The sequence below is a fragment of the Tamandua tetradactyla genome, chromosome 17, assembly GCF_023851605.1.
Source record: "Tamandua tetradactyla isolate mTamTet1 chromosome 17, mTamTet1.pri, whole genome shotgun sequence".
NCBI classification, from domain to species: Eukaryota; Metazoa; Chordata; class Mammalia; order Pilosa; family Myrmecophagidae; genus Tamandua; species Tamandua tetradactyla.
In genome coordinates this window covers 77,193,202-77,215,199 of record NC_135343.1, presented here as the reverse complement: position 1 = coordinate 77,215,199, position 21,998 = coordinate 77,193,202, and the positions used below count along the sequence as shown (strand labels likewise).

General features: G+C 36.7%; 1 protein-coding gene across 7 annotated transcripts in view; it reads left to right on the top strand.

The window, feature by feature from the left end:
- Positions 1-21,998, top strand: part of MEMO1 (mediator of cell motility 1) — a 164,382-nt gene that overhangs the window by 108,097 nt on the left and 34,287 nt on the right. The window lies entirely within an intron of this gene.

Here is a 21,998-nt window from a genome sequence, read left to right as displayed (position 1 = left end):
TCTGCTTCACAACATTTTGGGAGCCTAAATGTGTTTTTTCATTTGGAACAGTGTTTCTATTTAGTTCAAACTTAAAGGAATTTCTTAAAAAATTTTATAGGTTTTCAGTGTATCGGATTGTAAGTGGATTCATTAGACAAAACTTACATCCATAATTTTTTCTGAGACAGGCCTCTTTTTATCTTGGATCCAAGTTAGGGCATTAGAAGTCCTTTTATCTACTTGAGTTGGTGTACAAGCACTTTCTTAAATGTTTTTGAGGTTTTATCAAAGGATTTTATGCATGTACTCTTTTATTTTTTTTAAAAGCAAGTAGGTAGAGAATTTATAGATTAGCTTTACATATTCCACCTCCCCCTTCCTTGGTTTAGGTCTTTTTCTTCTACTATCCTTTCTCTCCAGGGCAGTGCCGGGTGGTACATAGTGTATTTGGTGGGTCATTTGGCTCTACCCTTCTCCATAGATGACTAACTCAGGTGGGGATCCTTTGGCTTCAGATGGGTCGCTGCCAGATGCATGTTTCCAGTAAGTGGATAGTACCTGGGCAGGGAATCTGTGTTGGACATGGGCCCTCCTAATCTTGATTTACCATCCTTATTTAAGGGGTCCTTCATGTTTTTTTTTTCTTTCCCCTCTTTCCCAGTTCTAGCTTGCCTCAAATTCCCCCTCAGAGAGTTCTTGCCCCTTAATCTTGAGGGGTATTGAAGGGCAAGGTCTTAAGAGGTACTGAGGAACGAGGAGATGTGCTCTTGGTTTGACAATTGTTAGGTCATGTTTTGCTGGTAATGCTGTGGATTTGATTTTTTTCCTCATACCATTTCTTTGACAGTCTTTTATTAGCTGGAGAGACTGGTGAAAAGAAAGTTTTTTTCCAACCAAGCCACTCTTGGTTAGAAGTATTTCCTTTAAATTCTGCTTGCCAGCTAGATAGTTCACTCTTTAGGTCATCTTGGTCTTCTTTTACCTTCTCATATGTGATTGTAAAGAAGGCATTAACACTGAAGATTATGCTTGCGAATCTGTTGGATCCACAAGTTCATTAGGTATATTTTCAGTCTTTCAAGTTAACTTCATGTGAAAGATTTTCTAATTGTTCTGGTATGTAATACGAGTCACCCTTCATCTGGTCTCCTGTGTTAGTTTACTTACTGCTCTTCCAGTTTCGCAGTCTCCTTCTTGCCCTTTATGCTATGGCCTGCATCCAAATCCCTAAAGCCGATATGTTTTTGGTTTCTTTGGCAACAGCACCCTACTTCAGGATACCATTTTTGTCCCATTTATCTATGGTAGCATAATAGAACATCCTCGAATGCCTATTTTTTCTCTTAAATAATTTTTGGGTCAGAAATTTGGTGAGGGGTCAGAGGATACAATTTGTCTATTTCACCTACTGTCATTTGGGGCAAGTCAGCCTAGGCCAAGGTCTCCAGCCTCACTTTTATGTCTGTGACCATGATGCTGGTTGTCAACTGAGGCATTTCAGTTCTCATCTTCGAGTTCTCCATCTCCACTATGGTCAGTCATCCTTCAGGACCTCTCTCTAACAGGATAGCCTGACTTACTTTGTGTGACATCTTAGGGCAAGGCAAAAATAGAAACTTATAAACTTCTTAAAATCTAAGCCTGGAACTGGTGCAGTATCATTCTGCCACATTCTGTTGGTCAAAGCGAAATCCCAAGGCTAGATTCAAAAAGAGGGAGAAATATAGACTCTGTGTTTGATGGGAGGGTGGCATGAGCATTCAGAGGTGGGAGGAATATTTGAATGATCAAATATTCAGACAACACTCCACTACCACTGCATTTTTTTTTTTTGACAATAGGGATTTATTAGCTTACAAGTTTATAGTTCTGAGGCCATCAAAATGTCCAAAATAAAGCACCAATTGGTGAGTCTAAGCTCCTCTGTCATACAGCCAGGCACATGGTGGCGTCTGCTGGTCCCTCCCTTCTTTCCCAGATTTCATTGCTTCCAGCTTCTGGCTTCAGTGGCCTCCTCTTACCACTGCAATTTTAAATAGCTATTTGTGTAATTGTTCATGTATGGCTGTCTTCCTCCAATTATAGTGCCTTAACCTGTTAGTACCCTGAGTGCTATCCTACGGTATATCTCCTGTGCTCAGCACAGTACCTAAATAAAAGGAGGTCAGTAAATAATTGTTGAATGAACTAATAACTTTCTTCCCATTTTCAGTACTTAAAATATTTGTACAAAAACATGATCAAATGTTCTTTTTTATTAACTGCTTTTCATATCATAAACTTATTTCCATGTCTTTTTTTTATTCTACTTTAATTGGTTATCATAGGACCATAATAATATGTCTCTAAGTTTCACTAATTCTTGAACAGTAAATTTTTAACTTTTTTCCTAGTTTTCACTATAATCAAGTCATTACAGGGCTTTGTTAATTTTTTAAAGTTAAATATTTAATTAACTTTTTAATTTAATTTAATTTTTTAAATTATTATAATTTTGTTATCAGATTAAAAAAATGAAATTAAGATATTAAAAAAATTAGTAATTTATATAAAAAAAGAAAGCATCAAGTGATCCATAATCGTATTGCCCAGGCAGCCCTATTAACATTAAAAAAAATAATAAATCATGTATATGGTATGAAAATGTAACGAGTACAAAAAGTACAAGATGAACAGCAAAAGTCCCTTCAGTTCCCCTCAACTGGTGTTTGTTTACTGCCATTAAAAATGGTTATGCAGAGGGTGGGGCAAGATGGCAGCTTAGTGAGATGTGGAATTTAGTTCCTCTTCCAGAGCAGCTAGTAAATAGCCAGGAACAGTACAGAACAACTGCTGGGTGACTATCAGTGACCGGACATATAGTGTATACCAGTCCAGGTGGAGTGACTGAGATGCCACACAGAACTGTAAGTCCCCCCACAGGCATGGCAGGCTGGTTTTCCGAGTGGAAAGGAAACAGATTTTATTAGCAGCAAGGGTTTGGCTCAACCAGGCTCCAGCAGCAGAATTGATTAACAAATTCTGACCACTGAAAATAGACCCCCAGCACAGATAAACCTGGAATAAGCCAAAAAAGGTACCAGGATTTTTTGCCCTGGCAGAGAGGGGGTGGGGCTGACAGAAAATACAAAAACAGAACACCAGAGGCTTTCTGAATTAGCACAAAATACTGGAAAAGGGCTGGACCCCAAGAAAAGGGGGCACATAGAGCCTGGAGATACATAGAGCCACATACCAACTTAAGCTCTTGATTGGCAAACCCAAAGAGCAGAGGTCTACCTCTGAAAACGCTTTTTTTCTACTCCTTACCAGCTCCTTAGATAGAACTGGAAGTATTCTCAGGTTCCAGCACTGCCCCAGGAAAGGGCAGAATTAAGCTTGTCTGAGAGACAAAGTAACTAGTCAGGTTACAGGAGTTTATTTCCTAAAGGGTATATCTTCCCCAAGAGAAAGATGAGGCCCAGCTCAAGTGGAATCTGTCCCTCAAGGAATTCAGGATCTAGGGACTGGAAAACTATAACAATTAAAGCCACCCTACAACCTCACTTATGTCTCTCCCAGGATCCTGGTAGGGAGAGTCTGCTGAAATTAAAGGCACCACATCACTCTACATTGGTGGGAAGCCATAGGCAGACAAGTGCCACATGCTGGGTAGGGTAGGAAAAGCACAGAATCTAGAGACTTCATAGAAAGTCTGACAACCTGCTCGGTCTTACCGTCAGGGAAAACTGATGCTGGCTACTCTTTCATCCTGAGACATGGGCCTGTATGGTCTAGGAAAATCTGTCTCGGGTCTATAATATCTGAGAAGACCTTCCTCAAATAAAAGGCTCCAAATAGGGCAAGAAACAAAAAAACAAGAACTGAAAAATTCTGATCCGTTAAACAGAAGCTATACAGAGGTCTAGAATAAGTTGAACTAATGTCAAAGAATGGATAGAAAACAGAGCCATCTAGCAAGAAAATCCTAGGTAAAAGAGTGAAAACAGCCTCCAAAATAAACTAATTAAGGAAATCAAATGCCTAGACGCCAGCAAAAAATAATAAATCATACTAGGAAAACTGAAGATATATGGCCCAGTCAAAGGAACAAACCAGCACTTTAAAATGGGATACAGGAGTTAAAACAACTAATTTGGGGTGTTAGACATGGAAAATCTCATCAAGAATTAAGTCAATGAGGGAGGTGCGATGGTGGCTCAGTGGCATAATTCTCGCCTGCCATGCTGGAGGCTCAGTTTTGATTCTTGGTGCCTGCTTATGTGAAAAAAAGGAAAAAAAAATCAAGTCAGTAAGTTGAGGGAGAATTTAAAGAAGACATTGGGTAAACAAAAAGAAGAACTCGAATGTTTGACAAAACTAATCACAGAACTTATGGGAATGAAAGGCACAATAGAAGAGATAAAAAAAAAACCAAAACAATGGAACCCTGCAAAAGTAGATTTGAAGAGGCAGAAGAAAGGGTTAGTGAACCAGAGGACTTGACATCTGAAATCCAACATAAAAAAGAAAATATGGGGAAAAGAATGGAAAATTTGAGCAGGGTCTCAGGGAATTGAATGACAACATGAAGTGCACAAATATACATGTTGTGGGTGTCCAAGAAAGAGAAGAGAAGGGAAATGGAGAAGAAAGCCTAATGGAGGAAATAATTACTGAAAATTTCTAATCTCTTCTGCAAGACATAAAATTGCAGATCCGAGAAGTGCAGTGTACCTCGAACAGAGTAGATCCAAATAGAAATACCCAAGACACTTACTAATCAGATTGTGATATGTCAAAGAGAAAGAGAATTTTGAAACAGCAAGAGAAAAGCAGTCCATCACATACAAAGAAAGCCCATTAAGACTGTGTGTGTGTATTTCTCAGCAGAAACCATGGAGGCAAGAAGGCAGTGGTATGATATATTTAAGATTCTAAAAGAGAAGAACTGCCAGCCAGGAATTCTATATCCAGCAAAACCGTTGTTCAGAAATGAGGGGGAGATTAAAATATTGTCAGACAAACAATCACTGAGAGAATTTGTGAATAAGAGACGGGTTCTGCAAAAAATACTGAAGGGAGCACTCCAAGCAGATGGGAACAGGCAGGTGTTCTAGTTTGCTAGCTGCCAGAATGCAATATACCAGAAACAGAATGGCTTTTAAAAAGGGGGGAATTTATTAAGTTGCAAGTTTACAGTTCTAAGGTCATGAAAATGCCCCAATTAAAGCAAAACTATAAAAATGTCCAAATTAAGGTACCAACAAGAGGTTACCTTCATGCAAGAAAGGCCAATGAAGTTCAGTGTTTCTCTCTCAACTGGAAAGACACATGGCAAATACCGCGACATCTGCTGGCTTTCTCTCTGAGCTTCATGCTTCATGACACTGCCCCGGGGGCGTATTCCTTCTTCATCTCCAAAGGTCTCTGGTTGTGTGGGCTCTGGTGGCTTCTTGTGGCTCTCATGGATCTCATGGCTATAAAACTTTTTGCAAAATGTTTCCTCTCTTTAAGGATTCCAGTAAACTAATCAAGACCCACCTGGAACGGATTGGGGTCACATTACCCTCTAATGAAAGGTTAATACGCAGAACTGGGCACACTGCATCTCCATGGAGTTAATCTGTTCACACTTCCTACCTACAGTGCTGATTAGGGATTCAAAGAACAACAAGAAGACATAACAGTTATAAATATTTATGCACTGAACCAGAGTGCCCCAAAGTACAGGAGGCAAACACTGACAGCACTGAAGGGATAAATAGACACCTCTATCATAAGAGTTGGAGACTTCAATTCCCTCCTCTCATCAATGGATTGATAGATCATCTAGAGGATCAATAAAGAAAGAGAATTTGGAAAATTTGATAAATAACCTAGACTTAACAGACATTTACAGAACAGTACACCCTGCAACAGCAGAATACAATTTTTTCTCAAGTGTTCATGCATCATTCTCAAGGATAGACCATATACTCAGTCACAAAGCTAGACTCAATAAATTTAAAAAGATTGAAATCATACAAAGCACTTTTTCAGATCATAATGTAATGAAGTTGGAAATCAGTACAGACAGAGGGCCAGGGAATTCACAATATATGGATGCTAAACAAGGAAGAAATTACAAGAGAGATCAATGAATATTTCCAGGCAAATGAAAATGGAAACACAGCACATCAAAACTTATGGGATGCAGCAAAGGCAGTATTAAAAGGGCAATTTGTTGTCTTAGATGCCTATATTAAAAAAGAGGGAAGAACAAAAATCAAGGAATTAACTGTTTGCTTGTAAGAACTAGAGAAAGAACAGCAAACTAACCCCAAAGCAAAAAAAAGGAAAGAAATAATGAAGATTAGAGCAGAAATAAATGAAATTGAGAATATGAAAACAATTGAGAAAATCAATGAAACCAGAAGTTGGTTCTTTGAGAAAATCAATTTTGATGGACCCTTAGCAAGTTGACCAAAAAAAAAGAGGGTGCAAATAAATAAAATTAGAAATGGAAGAGAAATTGGAATCACTGATCCTGCAGAAATAAAGGAAGTAACAAGAGGATACTATGAGCCACTATATGATAATAACCTATACAACAGTTCTGAAATGGACAGCTTCCTAGAAAGTCATGAACAGCCAGCATTGACTCAAGAAGAAATACATGACCTCCACAAACCAATCAGAAGTAAAGAGGTTGAATCAGTCATCAAGAAGCTCCCCCAAAAGAAAAGTCCAGGACTGGATAGCTTCACATGTGAATTCTACCAAGCGTTCAAGAAAGAATTAGTATCAATCCTGTTCAAACTCTTCAAAAAACTGAAGAGGAGGGAAAGCTACCTAACTCAGTCTTTGAAACCAATATCACTGTAATTCCATAGCCAGACAAAGACACTAGAAGAAAAAAAAATTACAGGCCAATCTCTCTAATGCATATTTATGCAAAAATCCTCAACAAAATACTTGCAAATCAAATCCAGCAGCACATTAAAATTATTATATACCATGACCAAGTTGGATTTATTCCAGACATGCAGGATGATTCAACATAAGAAAATCAATTAATGCAATATACCATATCAACAAATCAAAGCAGAAAACCCACGTGATCATCTTGATCATTGTAAAAAGGCATTTGACAAAATTCAACATCCTTTCTTGATGTAAACATTTTCCATTTTTTTTCCCCTATAGTTTCTGTATCTTGTCGGATTTCAGATGTTCCGTCCTCCAGTTCGCTAATCCTAACCTCTGTCTCTTGAAATCTATCATTGTAGGTTTCCATTGTTTTTTTCATCTCTTCTACTGTACCTTTCATCCCCATAAGTTCCATGATTTGTTTTTTTCAGACTTTCCATTTCTTCTTTTTGTTCATTCCTTGCCTTCTTCATATCCTACCTCAATTCATTGATTTGTTTTTTGATGAGGTTTTCCATGTCTGTTCGTGTATTCTGAATTGCTTGTTTCAGCTCTTGTATCTCATTTGAACTATTGGTTTGTTCCCTTGACTGGGCCATATCTTCAATTTTCCTGGTGTGATTTGTTATTTTTTGCTGGCATCTAGACATTTAATTACCTTAGTTAGTTTATTCTGGAGATTGCTTTCACTTCTCTTACCTAGGGTTTTCTTGCTAGATGAATTTGTTGTCTATCTGTTTTTTGACCTTCAGCTTTTCCAGGACCTCTAGCTTAGGTTTTGTTTAACAGAGGATGATTTTTCAGTTCTTGTTTTCTTGTTTCTTGCCCTGCCTGTATGGTGCCTTTTCCCTCCCCACCCTTAGGAGGGTCCACATAGGTATTATAGACTCCAGCCGGTTTTCCTGGACTAAACTGGTCTCCTATCAGGGGAAGGAGTTACCTGCATCAGTTTTCCCTGAGGGTGAGACCCAGCAGGTTAAAAGACTTTCCTGTGAAGTCTCTGGGCTCTGTTTTTCTTATCCTGCCCAGTATGTGGCGCGTCTGCCTGCAGGTCGCACCAGCAAAAGATGTTGTGGCACTTTTAACTTTGGAAGACTCTCCCTGCTGGGGGCGTGGTGGAGATGGAGGAGAGATTGTAGGCTGGTTTTAATGACTTCAAATTGCCAAGCCCTGGGGTCTGAATTCCTTGAGAGAGGGATTCCACCTGAGTTGGGCTTCACCCCTCCCCTGGGGCAGGCACAGGTGGGAGACAGCCCTGAAAGCAGCCTGTTTCTGCCAATGCCTGGGACAGTTGCAGCCCGAGAAGTCCCGCTGCTGAATCGAGAGGCTGCCAAGTCTCCATAGAAACGCAGCCACTAAAACCTCCGTTTCCTCCCCTTTCCTCTTTTTTCTGTGAGCCCAATGAGCGAACTCCTCCTTGACCAGGTTTAGAGTCTCTTTCCTCTCCCTCTGGGAAGCCGCCTGTGGGAGAGGGGCGCCAGCTACTGGCCGCTGCGGCTTGGGGAACTTACGGTTTTGGGGAGGCTTGCAGTCGGTCCAGCTGGTCCAGACTGGGGTATGCTGTGTATCCGGTCACTGATGTGGTTCTGGGAGCTGTTCTGTACTGTTTCTGGTTATTTAGTAGTTGTTCTGGAGAATGAACTAAAATGCGTACATTGCCAAGCCGCCATCTTGGCCCCATTCTTGCAGACATTCCTTGATGTAAACATTTTAAAGGAAAGGTATAGAAGGGAACTTTCTCAACAGGATAAGGGAATATATGAAAAATCCACAGCGAGCATCATCCTTAATGGGCAAGGTCTGAAAGCTTTCCATCTAAGATCAAGAACAAGACAAGGATGCCCACTCATCATTATTGTTACTCAACATTGTGCTGCAAGTTCTAGCTAGAGCAGTTAGACAAGAAAAAGGAATAAAAGACCGTCAAATTGGAAAGAAAAAAGTAGAACACTGTTTGCATATGATATGTTACTGTATGTTGAAAATCCTGAAAAATCTATAGCAAAGCTTCTAGAGCTAATAAGTGAGTACAGCAAAGTTGCAGAACCTCAAAATCAGTAGTATTTCTGTGCACTGGTAATGAGCAATCTGAGGAGGAAATCAAGAAAAAGAGTAGCAATCAAAAGAATAAAATATTTAGGTATAAATTTAACTAGGGATACGAAAGACCATACACAGAAAACTACATGAAATTGCTAAAAGAAATCATGGAAAAATAAATGGAAGGGCATATTGTGTTCATGGATTGGAATACTCAATATAGGTAAGGTCTCACTTCTACCCAAAATGATTTATAGATTCAATGCAGTACTAACTAAAATCCTAAAACTTACTTTGCAGAAATATAAAGAACAATATCCAAGTTTATTTGTCAGGAAAAGGTGACCCAAATAGCTAAAAATATCTTGAGAAAGAAAAATGGAGTGGGAGGTCACATACTACCTGACTTTAAAGCATATTATGAAGTTACAGTGGTCAAAATAGCATGGTACTGGCATAAAGATAGATGTACTGACCAACAGAATTGAATAGAGTGTTTAGAAATAGACCCTCTCATCTATGGGCAGTTCTTTTTTTTTTTAACATTTGTTCCCCTCATTATTTGTTTATTTTTAATCCATATGTTTTACTTGTCTGTTGATAAGGTAGATAAAAGGAGCATCAGACAGAAGGTTTTCACAATCACACAGTCACACGTGAAAGCTGTATCATTATACAATCTTAAAAGCATGGCTACTGGGATACAGCTCTACATTTTCAGGCCCTTCCGTCCAGCCTCTTCATTACACCTTAACTAAAAAGATGATATCCATATAATGCATAAGAATAACCTCTAGGATAACCTCTTGACTCTGTTTGAAATCTCTCAGCCATTGCCACTTTATTTTGTCTCATTTTGCTCTTCCCCCTTTTGGTCGAGAAGGTTTACTCAATCCCTTGATGCTGAGTCCCAGCTCATTCTAGGATTTCTGTCCCACATTGCCAGGAAGGTCCACATCTCTGGGAGTAACATCCCACGTAGACAGGGGGAGGGCAGTGAGTTTGCTTGTTGTGTTGGCTGACAGAGAGGCCACATCTGAGCAACAAAAGAGATTCTCTGGGGGTGACTCTTAGGCCTAATTTTAAGTAGGCTTAGCCTATCCTTTGCAGGGTTAAGTTTCATATGAACAAACTCCCAGATTGAGGGCTCAACCTATTGCTTTGGTTGTCCCCACTGCTTGTGAGAATATCAAGAATTCTCCACTTAGGGAAGTTGAGTTTTACCCTTTTCTCGCCATTCCCCTAAGGGGGCTTTGCAAATACTCTTTTGTTCACTGTTCAAACCACTCTGGGATTTATCTGGGCATCATTCTGGACAAACCTACGAAATCTCATATCCTACTCAAGCTTCCATGTACTTATGGTGTTCAGTTAAGCAGGCAATTGTTTTTGTTAAGGTGGTGAAACCTACCCACCTGGGACAGACCAGCCTTTTTAATAAATGGTGCTTGGAGAACTGGATATTCACATGCAAAAGAATGAGAGAGGATCCATATCTCATACCCTATACAAAAATTAACTCAAAATGGATCAAAGACCTAAGCATTAGATCTAAGACCATAAAACTTGTAGAAGAACATATAGGGGAATAGCTAATACATCTTTTAATAGGAGGTGGTTTCCTAGACCTTACACCCAAAGTATGAGGATTGAAAAAAGAAGTAGATAAATGGAAATTCCTCAAAATTAAACCCTTTTAGTGCATCAAAGAACTTTGTCAAGAAAGTAAAAAGGTAGCCAACGCAATGGGTGACAATATTTGGAAACCACATATCCGATAAGGGTTTAGTATCCAGAATATATAAAGATATTCTTTAACTCAACAGCAAAATGACAAATAACCCAATTAAAAAATGGATAAAAGACATAAACGTTCACTTCTCAGAAGAGGAAATACACATGGCTAAAAGCCACATGAAAAGATGCTTAACTTTCACTGCCTATTGGGGAAATGCAATTCATAATGCGATATCACTCAACACCTACTAGAATGGCCATTATAAAAAAAAATCAGAAAATGACAAGTGCTGGAGAGGATGTAGAGAAAAAGCAAGCTTACCCATTGTTGGTAGGAATATAGAATGGTACAGCTGCTCTGGAAGGCAATTTGGTGGTTCCTTAGGAATCTAAGTATAGAGTTGCCATATCATCCAGCAGTCTCATTACTAGGTATCTATTCAGAGGATCTGAGGGCAAGGATGCAAACAGACATTTGCACACCAATGTTTATAGCAGCATTATTTATGATTGCTAAGAGATGGCAACAGCACAAATGTCCATCAGCGAATGAGTAGCTAAACAAGCTGTGGTATATACATATGATGGAATATTATGCAGCCTTAAGAGAATAAAGTCATGAAGCATGTAATAATGTGGATGAACCCTGAGGCCTTATGCTGAGTGAAATTAGTCAGAAACAAAAGGACAGATACTGTATGGTCTCATTAATATGAACTAACATTAATGAGTGAATTTGGAGAATTTAAATTAAGAACACAGGTTCTCAGAATATAGAAGAAGGATAGAGATTGGGCAGTTGGTGTTGAAAGGATACAGATTGTGCAACAGGGCTGATTGTAAAAAATCAGAAATGAATAGCACAATATTAGATTTTGGTTCAATAATATAAGTACAGTGAGAAAAAAATAATGGTTCTCTGCCAAGTATTATATTAAATGTTATTTCATTATCTGAGTTGAAAAGAAGAAAAATGTATTTTGCTGCATGTAAAAAAAATGGTTGTGCATGCATTAGCAAATATATGTAGGCACATATAAAGATGTGTATATATACATAAAATTGTAGTGCATATACGTGTTTATCCACATAAATGAAAGCATGTAAACAAGAGGTCATGATTTTAGGCACTTTGTTACCTTTTTTTATGAATTTTTTTGAAGTCATAATTATTTGTACTGCTACCTATAATTGTATTTGAGTGAGATTACGTTAAGTTAGAATACACAGGAACATCTATCTTGAAAAAATTAGTTAACTCTAAAGTTAACACTGTTGTATCACAGATCTTTTTCATTGCTCTTTACTCTCTTCAGTTACTGTAGTTTGCTTTTATTCCTAGTCATAGTCTATGTAATATCCTCCTTTTTTTGTTGTTGATGTGGGCAGGCTCCAGGAATCGAACTCGGGTCTCTGGCTTGGCAGGTGAGAACTGTGCCACTGAGCCACTGTTGCCTGCCCTCCTCCATTTTTTTAACAGTTAAAATTTTTTATCTTTCTGTGATTAACATACAATAAAATTTCCTTTTTATGGTGTATAATTGTATGAGTTTTGACAAATACATAGTCTGATATATATAATCAAAATCTAGATGCAGAACAATTCCTTTGCACACCTTCCACTGCTTTTTGTTCAGAAAAATGTGTATAGTTAATAGGATGTTTTAGTAACTTTGAAAGTGGTATATTGGGAAATATGGCACTTTAAAACTGTTTCTGTTCCTTTTAAAATATCATTATCCTCTTTGCCATATGATACTTTCTGGGTACTGGCAATATTTTGGTCATGGGCAACTTGAAAGCATCGTACAGTGTATTTCTGATTCATCTTCTGCTTTGAGTACTAGCCATTCTTACAAATTCTCTATGGCTAGGATTTAATAGTTCTTGGTAAGTTTCATAGGAAGGTAGTCATAAATGACACCTATCATGCTTATTTGTGGGTTACTTAGACAATTATCAAGAAAATCTTGGTTTTTCTCATAACCCCAATAGTTATGTGCAGTCTTGTTACTATTCTGTTTATTCATATTGACCATATTTTCGAGTTCCCTGAGAACGCTACAATGAAATGTCTTGGTGTGGCATTACTATAATACTCTTAAATTGCGGTTAGTTTTATACTGTCTTATTTAAATAATTATGTTACTTCCATTGGTTATTCTTTAACATTTATTTGCCTGTTGTTGGTGTTCTTACTTTTGTATTTTTGACAGAGTTACGGGTCTCCATGGGGATATTTAACCTTTTAAAACTCTCTGCAGATTACTTTAGACCACAGTCTTCTGAAGTTAATAAATTACTTTTTACAGCTATGAAAAACTTTAGAAATAATTACAGTTTTTGTTAATGATTTTTCAGTAATTATAAGGTATCTTTTCATTGGTGATAGGGTCTAGGAATTCCAGACAATAGAAGTCGTGAATATTCCTGACAGAATCCACACATAACTACATACTTTGTCTGTTAGGATATTTCCTTTTATTTTTATTTATTATCTACCTCCATGTCATATAAAAGAAGTCTCAAGTTTGTTGAAATCTTGACTAGTACCTCTTTGTATCACTGTTTTCATTTTTAATTCAGAAAATTGAATGCATTCTGTGAACAGCTCCTCAGACATTTTGGGAGTTGAAGAAGAGAGGGAGGTGGAGAATAAGTCTCAGAAAATGAAGGGTACACATTTCCAAATCGGTAGAGCTTCTTTCATCTTCTCAAAGAGATTGCTTCATCTTAAATGAATTACTGAATGCTCCAAGAACTGTATAAGATCATTCTTTATCAATTGATTTTACTATTTAAAGCTTGATATTTTATAATGGTTGGAAAAAAAGGATTTCTTTTCCTTTCATTTTATTTCTTTCTGGTGAATACAAAAAATAAGACACTCCTTTCTTATAGCTTTTAATTACAGATGAAGAGTAATGTACTTTGTATATGGATAATGATTAAATAAACTAGTAATCCAAACTTATTTTGGCCTCCAAATGGCAATTTTCACCCTATATATTTTACTAGGTATGTTATGGAAAACTGTGATTGTTTTTGAGATGAAATTTACTCTCAATTTTAATCTGAAAGTTTGAAATGTTAAAGAGCCACCTAATTATATTAATCTCTGGGCAAGGAATGATGGGGAATAGAAAACTAAGCAAGCTTTATTTTTTCAGACAGCTTATACCCTGATAGGAGAGATAAGACATGCATATAAATAACTGTAAAATAAATCAAAATGTAGTAAGTGGTATAGAAGTGTTTATGGAAACAGAAAACGGAAATATGGGGCAAAGGGATAATAATTGAATTAGTGAAACACAGGGAAGACTTCAAAAAGGATATGGCATTTGATTGGACTTTAAAGATGGCTGTAGTTTTTACAGAATGAAGATAAGGTTTTTGGGGGAAAGGGAGTACTGTAGACACAGAGTAGGGGGTTGGAAAGACCAGAACTTATTTTTAAGAGCAGAAAATTATTTGGGTTAGCTTGGAGGGGTTACAAAAGCTTAAACAATAACTGAGTTCTATTTGCAGATTTTTTTGGTTTGGCCTGCATGGTTAGAAACAGTTTTCATATAAAAGAATGTTTTTAGTTGGATATTGGTCATACTACTCCCTGTAGTCCTTACCTTTTCCATCTTTTCACACATTTATGATAATCACCTGGGTACTAGACGCATTAGAGTAGGTGACCTTAAGAGACACAGAGTATGTGGGGCAGGATTCAAAAAGTTGGGACCAAATTATGGAAGGCATTCTATGCCATTTTAAGGTATTTGTATTTTCTATGATCAGTGAAGTGCTCAGTAAACATTCTTCAGCAAAGTAGTGACATATTTACAACTAGACTATAAGAATTTGATTCCTTGATGATGTGATGGTGGTGTGAAGGATGGATTAGAGTTGGAAGAGACTGGTGGAAATAGTTTTTAAAGAAATCATACAAACTAATGTAGTAGCAGAGATTGAAGCAAATTGCAGATACGGAGGACATTTAAGAACCAATAGGATTCCATAAATATTTCTCTGTGAGTGTGTAAGATGATTTGAAAAGAATGTTTAAGGCCTAATAATATTGCCATTTTCAGAGATAGTAAAGCCAGAAATATTTGTAAGTTTAAGATAACATAGAATATGGAAATGTTGATTCATTTTTTTAAAAACTTTTTTTTATTAATTAAAAAAATAAGCAAAACATTTAGATATCATTCCATTCTACATATGCAATCAGTAATTCTTAATATCATCACATAGTTGCATATTCATCATTTCTTAGTACATTTGCATCAATTTAGAAAAAGAAATAAAAAGACAACAGAAAAAGAAATAAAATAATAGAGAAAAAAAAGACTATACATGCCATACCCCTTACCCCTCGCTTTCATTTACCACTAGCATTTGTTGATTCATTTTTAACAAAATAAATCTGAAGCCAAACTTGGCCAATTTATGATAGGATTGTTTTGTTTAAAGGTATCTTCAAATGGTTGAGTTTCTAAAATAGAGTTTCGCATGCCTCTATTACCTGAAGTGTGTCCTTCCTTGGAACATGTTTTTTATATCAATATATCTACTTGAATAGAAATTAAGGATATAACCTTTGGGATTAATGTGGGAAATAGTGTTAGCTTTACTTAGCTAATTTTTACTAAGTCATTGGCAGCTTATGTTTGTCCCCAGTTGTTTGGCTTTGCTTGGTGTTTTCTGAATCTTTGTAGTTTGTTCTTTCTCACAGTGAATTAAGAGTATTTTGCCTCACTGTGTGTATGTCTCTATGGCTTGAAGATGAATTTGTTCAGGGATGGCGGGAACCACCCTCCTCACGATTCAGTGACTCACTACAATGACTCGTGGAGTACAGAGGCAGTTGCCGTCATGGCGCTGGTTTATTAGAAAGCGTAAGATACACAGCAGGATCTGAAAGGGAAATAGACACATCAGGCAGGCTTTGGAGTAATCTAAGTCCAAGCTTCCAACATTTTCCTTCCCCCGAAAAGGTTTTTATTGGGGACTGGTCATGTAGGAACCCTCTGACTGGGCAACTATCCACTGCTATTAAAATTCTAGACCCCCAGAAGAAAAGCAGGAATTCACCATAAATCACATTGTTTATAAACAGTCTAGGCAAGCAGGAACAGCAGGAATCAGTATTCCAAGCAGATAAAAGCTATCTTATCAAAATTGGGCACATTCTAAAAGCCAAATTCAAGATGCTAGCCAAAGGTCCTGCAAGCTAGCTCTTCTAAAGTTAACATCAGTTCTACTATGTTTACTCTCCTGCACAAAACCCATTGCCTTTCTTAGTTCCAGGCTACCATATTGCCATTCCAACTCTCTGGATCTTTGACTCACTTAAAAGCCATCCTGACTCTTATTAGCTTAGGTTTACCCTAGAACTTAAATTTTTACTTTCCTTTCTGATTGTGGCCTCATTCAATGGTTGCAGACATAAGAAATGATCAGAAAAAAGTAAGATCTATTCTTGTTTAATTAGTTATTCTGTGGAATGGCTTCCCTCTTTGGACATAAAATGAAGCCTGAGATTCTCAACATCTTCCCAGCTTAAATGAAAGCCATGGGAGCAGTGTCATTTTCAAATGTGTTCCTATGTGGTTGTGCTTTTCTCCATATGTCTCATAGTTAAATCTTTTTTGTGGTTGTTTATTGAAGTTTTTAAAGCAAACAAGATTTTTCCTCATACATTTCTTTATGCAGTTCTTTTTGAATTTTCCTTTCCTCCTGTGTTTTGATTTCCTTTGAGTATTACCTATTTACCAGCAGGAAAGCATTTTTCAAAAATTATAGCATCTCTGGAATCGTAAGTGAATATTCTTTGTTGTTGGTAATAGAATAATTTCAGTTTCTATGACTATGAAAAGGATGAACAAAAGAAGATTAGAATTTGAGATTAGATTGTATTTTAGTTTTATCAGAATAAAGATTTTTTTCTATTTACCTACATATGTTTTATCCCTCTTTTTTCTATAAATGTTTTCTAAAAGGGAGGAGAGGATAGATCACATAGTGATATTACCGTGGCAACAATCTTGGCACCTTAGGAATAAGGATAATTTCGCTCCTGACTAGGTAATGATCTTAGTTATGATTTGTTTAACTCTTACCAGATCTTGAGACACTCAGGACTGCTTCTAGAATCTTTGAGAAGTTGGAAAAATTGACATAGAAAAGAAAATTCTCACATTCTTTGCTCTTTTTAGGGGACACAAATTCAAGTTAGTGCCTGGGGAAGGATAAGCAAATAACTAGTTGCGCACAGTATTTCATCTAATCTAAGATGTTGTCAGTATTAAGCCTTCAATTATTTATGTAACACTGATAAAACACTTCTGATTAAATTATGTTTTATTATCACTTCAAATAAAACAGTTTCAGATTAGAATAGAAATTTTTATATTAAGATTAGAATTTTTACATTAGAGTTTAGAATTTTTTATACATGTTGCATCAGTAGCATTGGTGATACAGTGATATTGTTTGTTTTTAAAGAGACTTCACTGTAGATTCTGGGATTTAAACCTTTTCAGTCTGTTATACATCTTGGCTATATAAATTTTCTGCATCAAGGTTTAAGCAATAGGATAACAAAAAGGATAAAATTCTTCTCTACATTATTGACATGCTCACAAGAACTCTGTAAGGTTAGTTACTATTACCTCTAATTTTGCAGATCGGGAAATTGAGACTTAGGATACTTTTGAGTAACCTGCTGTTAAGTGGCACAGCTTGTAAGTGATAAAGATGGATTTTCCTCTTTTTAAAAAGCTTTTTTCAGATATTATTTACACACTATAAAATTTTCTCATTGTATGAGTACAACACAATGATTTTTAGTAAATTTTTAAAAATGTATAACTATTCTCACAGTTCGGTTTTAGAACATTTTCACTGCTCCTAAAAGAAACCCTGTGCCCATTTGAGGTCAATCCCCACTTACACTCTCCACCCCAGGCAACCACTGATCCACTTTCTGACCATAGATTTGCATTTACTGGAAATATGTAAATGGATTTATACAAAATCCATGGTTAGAGGATGAAAGCCTTAAGGGCTCAAGGTGTGTAAGCGTAATCTCCAAGCAATCACCAGCTTAAGCACTGAACTGTGCATGTATTAGAATGAACCCTGCCCTTTTTCACAATGGCATAATATTTTTGAGGTTCATCAATCCATGTTGTGACATGGATCAGTAGTTCATTTCCTTTTGTCACCAAATAGTATTCAGTTATATTGTTTATTTGTTCACTAGTTGATGGAATTTGGCTTATTTCCAGTTTTGGCTATTATGAATAATGTTGCTATGAATATTCTTCTACAAATCTTTGTGTAAACTTGTATTTTCATTTCTCTTGGATAGAAACTGAGGAGTAGAATTGCTGGGTTGTATGATGTCTATATTTCAACTTTTTCAGAAACTACCAAACTGTTTTACAAAGTGACTGGACCATTTTTCGTTTCATGGGCAGTGCCTGGGGGTTCCAATTTCTTTACATCTTGACCAAAACTTAATGTTGTGTTAATTGTCATTCTTTTTGCTTACAACCATTCTCATGGATCTCATTGTGGTATTAATTTGCATCTCCCTAATGACTGATGATGCTGAGCATCTCTTGTGTTTATTGTCATTCATGTATCTTCTTCTGTGAAATATCTATTCGTATATTTTGCCGATTTTTATTTGGGTAGTTTGTCTTATTATTGAGCTGTAATTTTTATTTGGATCCAAATTCTTCATCAAATACATGATTTGCAAAGATTTTCTCCCATTCTATGACTTTTCATTTTCTTAGTGGTGTCTGTTGACAAGCAGACATTTAAAATTTTGATGAAATTCAATTTATCAGTTTTCTAGTGTGGATTCTTTTTTTTGGTGTCATATTTAAGAAATCTTAAATTTAACCCATAGTTCACAAAGATTTGCTACTCGATTTTCTCCTTGAACAGGATTCACGAGCCTGTAGCCCATGAAGCAACATCTGGTCTACCACCTGTGTTTGTAAATAAAATTTTATTGGAACACAACCACACCCGTGTTTTTTTACATATTGTTTATGGGTGCTTTCCTCCTGCAGTTGAGTAGTGTCAGTTGAGTATTGACAATAGAGGCCATATAGACTACAAAACCTAAAATATTAATTGTATGTCCTATTTTAAAAGATGTTTACGGACCTATCTTTAGATCTGTTGTGAAGTCTGTGATCATGTTTGAATTAGTTTTTGTATATGTTGAGAGGTAAAGGTCTCAGTTCACTTTTTTTTTTGCATATGGATATACAATTGTCCCAGCACCATTTATTGAAAAGATCATCCTGTAGGTAATGAGTAATTTTTCTCTTGCCATTTTGAAAATTTTTGCCTTGTCTTTAGTTTTCAACAATTTGATTATGGTGTATCAAGATGCGTATTTTTGCATGTTTACCCTACTTTGGGTTTGTTGAATTTCTTGAATCTGCAGATATTTTTCTTCAAATTTTGGAACATTTTCAACTGTTATTTCTTTTATTATTTTTCTGTCACATTTCTTTTCTCCTTTTGGGCTCCCTGTTACACATATGTTGCCATGTTTGATATTCTCTGTAAGTTTCCAATTCTTTCTTCATTTATCTTCAATCTTTTTTTTCCCATCTCTGTGCTTCATATTAGGTAATTTCAACTATTTTGTCTTTGATTTCACTGATTGTTTCTAATGCAATATCAAATCTTCAGACCAATATCAAACCTTCTGGCCATAGGTGATTTTTTTTTTTGACATGGGCAGGCTCCACAAATCGAACCTGGGTCTCTGGCACGGCAGGTGAGAATTCTGCCGCTGCACCACTGTTGCACCATCCTAAAAGAAGGTTTTATTTTTGTTTTAGTTTTTCTATTTTTGGCATGTGCAGGCTCCGGGAATTGAACCCAGGTCTCCAGCCTGGTGGATGAGAGCTTTACCACTGAGTGACCCTGGCACTGCCCTCATCGGTGAATTTTTTATTTTGTTATTGTACTTTTCCAACTATAAAGTTTCCATTTGGTGTATTTTAATACTATCCATTTCTTTATCAATATTCTCTATTTGTTTGCCTTGGTTTTCTTTGATTCTTGAACATATTTATAATAACTTTTTTTTCTATCAAATTCAGTATCTGATCCCATTTGAATTCAAATTATACCAGCTACTGTTTTTTTCCCGGAGCGTGGGTCACAAGTTACCTGTTTCTTTGAACGGTTCATACTTTTTTCTTTGAAATTAGACATTATATAATATAAAAACTCTGGGCTCTGATTTTATTTGTTTTTTTCCTTGCAGGTTGTGTGCTTGTTTATTAACTTGAGTGGACTCAATCTGTGGCTGCTGAATAGTTATTCAACTATTCTTATTTTTGTTTTTTAGCTTGGCTTCCTAGGGTTCATTCCTCTTTCTGCATAGCTGAGTTCTTAGTTAGCAATTGGATTGAAGTTGTGCTTAAACACCTTGAGCTCTCCAGGCTTTCACCCTCTTATCATGGATTGTGTATGCATTGGGGAACACATTCAAATTCTAGGCCTTTTTCAAGTTTGACTCTTTTACTTTCTGTTGGATCCTCTTAATTCTCCCTTATGCATATACTCAAAACCCAGTCAGTCAAGGACGTGTGGAGAGCTATCTTGATCTCTGTCAGGTTTCCCTGGTGCATGCCCTCAGCCTCCCAATTTGCTGCTGTTTATGTATTCTTGCTTCTTTATGGGTCTCCTCTGTATGTATGTGCAGCTTACCAGATAGCTGGGGTTGTGTGGGAGGGCATAAGTCCTCCACTCAGGAATATGTAGAGACTTTATCAAGTCTCTCCATGGCATTCTCATTTCCAGGATCTCACTGTTAAATTTCTAGCTAATCCTCAGGTTTGTGACTTGCCGTAACCAGTACAGCAACCTCAGGCTAAGAAAACTGCCATCTTTTCTCTTCTCCATTGGGTGTGGGTTTTCTGCCCTCTACTAGGAATCTTTGCAGTGAAGCTGCTGATTGTCACAGCCAACCTTGCGCTCCCTTGTCGTGGAGCTGGGAATGAAAGTGGAAGCAGCCCCTGCAAGTCAGACTACTACTGTTCTTACCAGAAGGTTGACTATTTTCACAAATAAACTCTTCTCATTTTTGTTTTTTGCTTTTTGCTGACTCTCAGAGCCCAGAAATTGTTGTTTTCAATAGTCTTGTCCAGTTTCAGAATTGATTTTTAGGGAGAGGTTTTATACTGCTCCACTGGGGAAACCTGACTTCAAAAACTCATATTTTAAAACCCAGGAATATTAGACTTCAAAGCCAAATGCCATTTTCTCTAATTCATGCTACTTTGTGGGGACAGAGAACAAGTAATTTTTCTTTCAAGAGAGAAGTAAGAAAAAGGAATGAATGGATGAACCTTGATTCAGGTCTTAGATTTCTCAGTTGTATGAACTTTTCCTTTGTGTAAATAAGATTTGCAAGTTCAAACTGAGGTTGATTGAATGATTTGGTGGCTCTCCTAGAGAGAAGACATGTCATTTCTTCAGAGTGAGCCAACTGTTGTTGACACAACACTATTACCTATGGTATTCCTTGCTTCGTAACAGTTTTTATGAAATAGGTATTGTAATTATGATCATATTGCATATGAAATATATGATTATTATTTTCCAGATAAGTAAACGTTCTCAGGTTAATGGACTTATCCGTGCTTTCAGCAGTTGTATGTGATAGAAATGGGACTTGAACCCATTTCTTCTGACTTCTCTTTGTCCTCTGTATTTTGCATAAGTCCTCCCTACCATGTCATAATTACTTGCATACTCCATGATGCTCTTAGGGTATTTATTTATGTAGATAGTACTTGAGGTTAGAACAATTCATAACAGTCTTCCTAAATTTTTAATAGGAACTCAAATTCTTTTCTTTGAAATGATAACAGCTTATAGCTCATTGTAGAGCCCCTACTCATTCAGACAGTTTTAAGCAAACTGGTAAGAGTCAGAGTAAGAGCTATCCCATGGCAGCTACATCTGCCAGCTTCCTCTTTTTTTCTTACTCCATAGATGCAGATTCTGCCCAAGAAGCCCCTGCATTGCAGAGGGATTGGAGATCTGTATGATCTGTTTATTTCGCAATTGACAAGGGTAAGGGGGCCTTTATGGGGGAGGCGCTTGGGTTCCCTAAAATTAGCTTTATGCAGCTGGGTTAACATTTATTTTGAAATTACTTAAGCTTAGTATTCTTTAAAACTTTTTTATGAATTCTGTTTGTCCTACATCAGTTAAGTGTTAGAGTATCATATTAAAAAGCATTTATTGTAATGTTTTTTTTTTTAAGTCCTTTTCAGAACAAGTCAGATAAACATGATTCA